The sequence below is a fragment of the Ceratosolen solmsi genome, unplaced genomic scaffold (genome assembly GCF_000503995.2).
Source record: "Ceratosolen solmsi marchali unplaced genomic scaffold, CerSol_1.0 scaffold47, whole genome shotgun sequence".
NCBI lineage: Eukaryota > Metazoa > Arthropoda > Insecta > Hymenoptera > Agaonidae > Ceratosolen > Ceratosolen solmsi.
The window spans coordinates 1,897,619-1,904,897 of record NW_011948419.1 but is presented as its reverse complement, the minus strand read 5'-3'; the positions used below and the strand labels follow the sequence as shown (position 1 = coordinate 1,904,897).

The 7,279-nt window shown below is 36.3% G+C and overlaps 1 protein-coding gene across 2 annotated transcripts in view; it reads right to left on the bottom strand.

The window, feature by feature from the left end:
- The window catches only part of LOC105360531 (UPF0183 protein CG7083), a 7,120-nt gene extending 6,421 nt beyond the window's left edge, over window positions 1–699 (bottom strand). Inside the window, exon 1 of one of the 2 annotated variants that reach the window (XM_011497451.1) lies at window positions 285–699. The gene's annotated coding sequence lies outside the window, so the exon portion shown is untranslated. Of the gene's footprint in view, window positions 1–20; window positions 153–284 lie in introns of those variants that run through there. The other variant, XM_011497450.1, reaches the window with a different exon arrangement.
- Between the last annotated feature and the right edge of the window lie 6,580 nt (window positions 700–7,279).

Below are 7,279 nucleotides of genomic sequence, written 5' to 3'. Positions count from 1 at the left end.
TCTCCCTCCCCCCCCCCCTCTCCCTCTCCCTCTCCCTCTTTCTCCGTACTCCCGAGTCTCTGCTGCTTCCTGCAGCTTTGTCGAGCTCGTCGTGTATCAGCGCCTCGCTTCCTCTCACCGACACTTATACGTTGGTAACTACTTCGGCGCAAAATGCAACAAACAAACGACCAAACGCGCACGCACGCACGCACGACGCACGCACGACGCACGCACGCACGAACGCACGCACGTACGTACGCACGGGAGAGAAGAGGAGGAAAGAGCGCGGGCGCACTCACCACCAACACATGCAGGCACACGCGCCACGAGCCGGACAGTGCCGAATGTCAATCGCGAATAGCTGTCGCCATAACCTTTGCCCCCTTGTTATCGAGAGAGTTGAGCTGTCCACCTGGACAACGCGCCCTCGATGTGTCCTTCGATGCGTCCCTCGTTGCGTCCCTCGTTGCGTCCCACGATGCAATGAGGTTCTCCGCCCGATCCAAGGGTACTGCGTTGTTTGTTTGTGTCTCGCTCTTTGTCCCGCTCGCGCGTGAACCTCAGCTCGAGCCTTGTTTTGTTGCCAGCTCTCTCGCTCCCGTTGTCTTTGTCCCAATAGCACTGTCTCGCTCGGACCCCTGGCTTCGAACCTCCGCCACGGCTGCCGACGCAAATCCGCGCCTCCCTCGCGCGCGTATTAGTCCAACTCGGCAAGCAAACAGGGGGCTTCCTTCGGGTGCCTACGAGGAGGTCTACGAGGAGAAGAGAAAAACAGGAGCACAAGACGGCGTATTATCGTGGCTGAGGGAGAGCGAAAGACAATAAGCTCGCGCGCGCACTTACGATGAAAGAGACGATGACAGCGGAGCTACGCACTTAACTGACACACCACACCGCTCACTTTTCGAATGTCGCGCCGAGGGCGAGGTTAAGACGCACTGCCGATCATCCGATACTAAACACAAGCTCGCCTTATAGCGTTGGTAATAGTGCTCGAAGTCGCAGCCCTCGTTCTCGTCCTCGTCCTCGTCCTCGTCCCCGTCCCCGTCTTCGTCCACGTTTTCGTCCTCGACCTCCTCGTCCTCCTCGTCGACGCCGTATTCGTCGTCGTAGTCGTCGTAGTCGTCGTAGTCGTCGCAGTCGTCGTCGCCGTTATCAACGTCGACTGCGTCGTCGTCGTGTACGTCGTCACCGTCACAGTCGCAGTCGCAGTCGCAGTCGGAGTCGCGGTCGCGGTCACCACCGCCGCCGCCGCTGTTATCGCCGCCGCCGCCGCCGCCGCCGCCGCCGCCGCCGCCGCTGCTGCTGCTACTACTGCTACTACTACTACTACTACTACTATTACTACTACTACTACTACTACTATTACTACTACTACTACTACTACTATTACTACTACTACTACTACTACTATTACTACTACTACTACTACTACTATTACTACTACTACTACTACTACTATTACTACTACTACTACTACTACTACTGCTACTGCTACTGCTACTGTTGTTGTTGCTGTTTTTCCTGTTTATTTTAATTTTGCTGTTGTAGCTATTGTTGTAGCTGTTGTTGTTGTTGATGGTGCTGCTGCTACTGTTGCCACTGTTGCTGCTCCTGCTACTACTACTATAACCGAGCTTCTCGATAATTATGCAAATCGTTTGGGCGCCTCGCAAAAAGTGTCAATCCGCGGCTGGGAGGTCTTTGGGCGACTCGTCGCTGTCGAATATTCTCCCTGAGGCACAAAAGACGAGGAGGTGGAGAGAGGAGGCCGCGCTGGGAAGGTAGTTTTGCAAAGGAAGAGCGCCCGAGCGATCAGCAGGCGGCCATGTTGCTCTTTTTCCTACTGTCAACGCGCGCGCTCGCTCCGCGTTTTGTTTTCCATCTCCCTCTCGCGCTCGCTATCCCTAGCCCACCCCGTCCCGCCTCGCCGCGCCTCGCCACGCCTCGCCGCGCCTCGCCTCGCCACGTCCAATCCCGCCCGCCCCGACTCCTCTCGCCCTACCATACGGAGTAGATCGCTTCTTTAATTGCGCCTTCGATGAGCGCTCACCGATCCTTCGCCTCGTTACGTCCGTGACTTTGGACAGTTCGTCTTTTGTTACTAATAGCCTATCCCATTAAAGCTAAACTCTTACGAGCGATTGATATTTTGATTTAAGCCGATGAGCTTCCGCGCCCCGCGACATCACCTTGTATTTTGCCTTTTGACCGTCGATCATTGACGCGTAATCGGTTCGTTCATATTGTAACAGCGATCGCCTTGTGCGCCTCTTGCAATCGTTATTAAAGCGTTTGACGCTATGCGCTGGGACGTGATTTTGTAAAAATGGATAAATAACCGACTGCCTAATTGCGTGCGTTTATCTGCTTCCTTCTTTCTTACCAGATAATTGTTAAGAGCGTGCTATCGATACTCACTTATACAATAATTACATTTTTAAATGCTTGATGATTATATTCAGTATTAACGCTATTTTATAATAGACATCGATGCACAAATAGCAAGCCGGGTAGTAATTAATAACGCTAGAGTTATATGTCGATTGCTTTGTAATATAAATGCTAATCGGTAAAAATATCTTATTTCGCTGAATCATTATGTATAAGAGAGATCGTAAACGATTTCTTATGCCAACTGATGTAATAGAATTATTCAAATTGCAAACTAATATAATTGAGTAAAATAGAACGATTATAAAAGTCGTGTATAGCCGTGCTGGTGTCAGTCATGTTATATTATTTCATTTCATTTCATTTCATTTTATTTTATTAATAAAAATAACAGTAGTATCAATATTAATAACAATTTGAGAAAAAACAAGATTTTGTAAAAATTGATCCGGCGTAACTGTGTGTGTGTCGGTTAATCTAAATATGAAGATGATAAAATCTCGATTATAAGATACGAAAGATGTGCGATAAAAATAGTTTAATAAAATAATCGAGAAAAATTAAGTTGAATTCCTTTTTAACCTGCATATCTAAGTTTGTTGAAAATGTATGTATAATAAATGATTGCATGGCTCATGTATAGTAGCGACTATACTGTTGCAATACAATATTTCGAAAAGCAATTAAAAAAAAAAAAAAAAAAAAAAAAAAAAAAAAAAAAAAAAAAAAAAAAAAAAAAAAAAAAACAAGCACACCAAACACAATCATTGCTACACTAGTTCCATTTGGAGTTAACAGTGTATTCGGATAAAATGGCGGTAACAAACGGTTGAGGTGATTTTAAAACTCAAAGAAAAATCGACGTACGTTGGGCAAGCAATTGGAAATGCATAATTGAAGAATTACTTTTACATTGTTGTGCTTCGCGATCTCTGCTCACTCATACGCTTGCGCAGTATTTCTTGAGCAGTTGGAAACTCATTCTCACTCTCTCACTCTCTCTCTCTCTCTCTCTCTCTCTCTCTCTCTCTCTCTCTCTCTCATACATATTCGTACAATGCGCCCAGAAGTCATGCAGGGAAAGCAACGCGTAGGTATATTCAAAGCGGACAACGTACGCACGCGCAAACGTATCGTCGCCAAACAGCTGATGCATGAGTGAGACAGATGAAGAAAGTAAGTGAGTAAGAGAGAGAGAGAGAGAGAGAGATATGACGATTCAGCAATAACCAACTACTATTCTCCTCTATCCACTATATCGCACCTTATCGATATGCAACATTGCACGCGTACACACTCGCGCGCGCGTAAACGCACGTACACAAACACGGGCGCTCATGCAACCTAGCAGACAGAGGTGATACATGCGCTGTTGGAGAAAGATACTTCCGAGCGCGGCGACTGCTCGTAGGAGGAAGATCGAACAATAAAACGTCGTACGATTGTAATCGCGCTGCTCTTCTGCGACGCTGAGTCCTTGGTTAGGGCTGTCATTATTGTCCCAGACCCCTGACTTTTTGCACTCAATACATCAACTTTGACTCTGTCGGTGATTCCGTTTTTTACCTTCTTTCATTGCATTTCCATTTTTGCTGCGGTCGCGATCACGCGATGATACAGCACTTTTTAAAACTATTCCCTTATGAATTGACGCTCAATGTAATCCGTATAATTAGATTGTGCTATGGCGTTCTTTAATGTGTGCACTTAAACAGCTTTGCGAATAAGTCGCTAAATTAAATTAAAATCAACTGGCGAAAGTTTAAAACATCAACTTTGTATTTAAAATAGATAGAGGCAATTAAAACTCGAATATAAAATCTTTGTTAATGATTAATGGCACAATTGTTTTGTGCCTTGTACACATATGCCTTGTATAGTATCGTGCAGTTTTTACAAATTATAGATACTATAAATAAAAAATATAAATCTTTCATGAAAGTTACAACATGCGCGATTACAAAATCACGTATCTACGTATAAGAAATAAATTAAAAGCACTGTTTTCAGAAACATACTGTAATAGTATAAATAAATCCAATGAAAAAGCGAGAAATAAAAAGAAAAGGAACTATCGACTTGAAAACTTGGTTTTTTATTTTTTATTTATATACGTTATGGATGTTTATTCAACATTTAACACTAAATTATTTTCTTAAATATTTATGAATATAAGTTTTATAACGCGTTTAAGCCATTTGATCATTCTTTTATATATACATATACACGTTTTTGCGCATATTATTCATTTAAATTGCCTTCTTTTTTATTCCGCCTGAATAAATTAACTTGAAAATTTGCTTCATAAATAAAATATTGAATGATACTATAGACACAACGCTTTAAAAGTCCTTTAATTTTTATATCTGTAATAATAAATCAGTTTCATGAATGAATATACTCCAGCATGTTAACAAATCTTTCTCATAACTATATTTATAAATGCATTTAGTATTGATCTGCATTTAATGTTTATTGAATTCTTATACAAGAATACTTTCATATTTACATTATATGGAATGTATTGATTTTAAATAGGTCAATAAAAATCATTAACATTTACGATAAAAATTTAATAGCATAGAGTTATTTTTAAATTACAAAGAAATGCAAAACTATTTCATATAATTTTCACATAGCATTAAATCGATAAAAAAATTTTTTTAAATCTTTTAACCACTATATTAATATTAAATTATTACAATTATTTTCTAATATTTTGTTAAGAAATAGATGCGAATTGTGCATATTGATCTTTTACGGCTCAAAGGATCATTGATATATATATATATATATATATATATATATATATATATATATACTGCGTACATATATTTTTCTGTCTATTTTCATTTACATTAATTCAAAAGAAAATCGTTCCGTTATAATTTGTGTATATATATCTTTTACGGCTCAAAAGATCATTTATATATATATATATATATATATATATATATATATATATATATACTGCGTACATATATTTTTCTGTCTATTTTCATTTACATTAATTCAAAAGAAAATCGTTCCGTTATATGAAGTATAAATATTAAACCATAAACTATAAATACATAATATTAATAAATTAAAGAGAATAAAAAGAGAATAAAAAGAGAAAAAAGAAAGAAAGAAAGAAAGAAAGAAAGAAAAATAGAAAAGAAAAACAAACGCACGCTTAAGTGAAACGTAGAAAAATGTAATTTTGTCAATGATATCTACAACAAACAAAACAGTTTTCCCATAATTTTACATTGTATAAACAGATTGTAATAGTAGTAATATTCTTAAACACAATAACATAAATAAAGTTCGATAATAAGGTATTTTAAATAAGATTAAAGTAAATAAGTTAAAGTAAATAAAGAAATTTGAAATCATAATTTTATCGCTAAATATACATGTATACTTTTAGCCATAAAATAATGGCTAAAAACAAGTTTGGAGTGAAATATTCTACGAGCAGATATTTATAAAAATGAATTATGCAAATGGCACTCTTTCAAGTATTTCAGCATTGCCGAGTGGAATTCTTCTACATAATTTATCGAAAACTATAAATAAATATAAATTAGATCCATATTAAAGTCACTACTTTAATCTGGCATAGTAGATTTCTACTTTACGCAAAATGTTTTCATAAAAATACCAAAGATGGCGTCTTCGGTTGTGCGACTGCTTTATAAATAAATCCAAGTGCGACATCTGTTTAAATGGGTTTTTATCAAATGCAAATGACAAAGTAAATTTACGTTAATAATGCCAACATTCACATTATTTGTTATGTCTTTAACTCGGGCGAAAGAGCTAGAGAATAGAGAAAAGCGACTGCTGTTCGAATTTCGACATCAGTATAAGAAAATATAAAAATATCAAGTCATATACAAGGAAATGCTTAAGCGATAAAATTTGTTTAAGTTCCTTTGCAGAATGTAAATATTGCTTTGATAAAAATAACAACCAACTGAAAATAAATTTTATGAAATTTTGTATTTCCGCCAACGCATGCAAACCTTGGCATTTGAGTATCTTTTTAGAACTTTCATTTTCAAGGTTATTACCTATAACGTAGAATGGCTTACTTTTCCTTGATTATAAATAAACGATAAAATTATTATCAATTTTGTCAATTTCATCGATATTACCATAGAAAATTATTTTATTACTTTAAACGTGATTTTACGCGTGTAATTCTTAATGTACTTTAATACCAATGACAAATATAATGAATACGTTGGCATTTACATAATTACAAAAACATCGTTAGTAGATTAAATGTTATTATTGATATAATAGAATAATTAGTTTTATTATTAAAAAATTTATATTAGAATAACGAATGTTATCAATCCATTTAAATAGATGTTTTGTCTTGTATAAAAACAAATTAAATCGCATATAAACGCGCAAACTAAACAAATCAAATGAAATCCTAATTCAAATAAAACATATTTTATACGAATAAATAATACATCTAATGTATATCTAATGAAGTATGTATAATAAATACTGTATAAACATATATTAACATAAAAATTGAATAATACATTAGTTAATATTGTTATTTATTATATCAATCAAATCAAAATTCAATCTATTACAATATTGCTTTAGCTTTTGTAAATGTCAATGTTCATTTATATAATTTATATATATATATATATATATATATATATATATATATATATATATATATTCGTGAAATATTTATGAATTAAATAAGAAAAAATTGTTATTACAAATAATATAAGAAGGAAGAAAATTTGTAATAATAGATTACTATACAAATACAAATATAAATTCATGATATATAAATTCTTTTAAGCAATAGTTATGAAATATGATGTAATTTTTTAAAAGTACATTAGACATTTCATGTATTTCACAATTGCCGAAATTCAAACAA